Genomic DNA, 982 nt, shown 5'->3' on the forward strand with positions numbered 1-982 from the left:
CTGGCCGCGCGGCCAGCTGCAGAGGCGGCCTCGGCGGGCGGCGCCCGGGGAGGGGCGGGGGGCCGGGGGCCTGCGGCGGCCGGGGGAGGGGCGGCGGGCGGGGCTCGGGGCCCCGAGAAGCCCGTGGGCCACCGGCGGGCGGCGGCGCGCGGCTGCGGGAGGGCATCCCCGACCGGCCCGGGACCCCCCCCTCCCCGGTGGGCGTGGCGCCGCGGGCCGGGGTGGGGCGGGGGGAGCGGCCGGGGCGGTGTCCCGTGGGACGGAGAGGATGTCCCGGCTCCCCGACTAACGATGCGCCGCGGAATGCGTCCCAAAGGCGGTCGCGAGCATTCGGGGCCGAGGGCACCGGTGAGCCCCAGCAGAGTCCGGAGTAGGGCCTCAGGGACGTCCCCAAGGGGGATTCTGGGGCCTGGCGAAGGTCACCCGGCTAGGCCCCCAGTTGGACCCTGGCCTCGGAATTCTCTGCGGAAATCCTGGCCTGGAGCTGGGGGTGGGGGTTGAGGGGAGTTGGGTTTTAGCCGCCTCGCATTCGGATAATTTGAAGGTGCATTTCTCAGGGTCTCAGATTTTCTTACACTGGACAGCACCTCCTAGTTTGCGGCGCTTCTGGGCCTCAGAACCTCAATGTGATGAAAACGGGTATAAGACTCCTTTTAGAAGGACTACTGGCTGGTCTTCGCCCCCCCCCCCCCGCCCCCGCCAGGCCGTACAACTGAGTCATCTTTAAATACCGTCTTTGGTCCTAGCCAATTGCAAATTCTGCCTGCAAACAATGTTTGAAGCCAGATCCTTTTTAAATAACTGCAAGACTGAAGTTAGCCATCTTTGAAGATTGCGTTTGCTCTTCCAGCTCTTTAAGTCTTTTTCTTTCTTTCTTTCTTTCTTTCTTTCTTTCTTTCTTTCTTTCTTTCTTTCTTTCTTTCTTTCTTTCTTTCTTCTTTCTTTCTTTCTTTCTTTCTTTCTTTCTTTCTTTCTTTCTTTC

This window comes from Callorhinus ursinus, unplaced genomic scaffold, assembly GCF_003265705.2.
Source record: "Callorhinus ursinus isolate GAN/ISIS: 27379988/994484 unplaced genomic scaffold, GSC_fseal_2.0 scaffold18, whole genome shotgun sequence".
Classification (NCBI taxonomy): domain Eukaryota; kingdom Metazoa; phylum Chordata; class Mammalia; order Carnivora; family Otariidae; genus Callorhinus; species Callorhinus ursinus.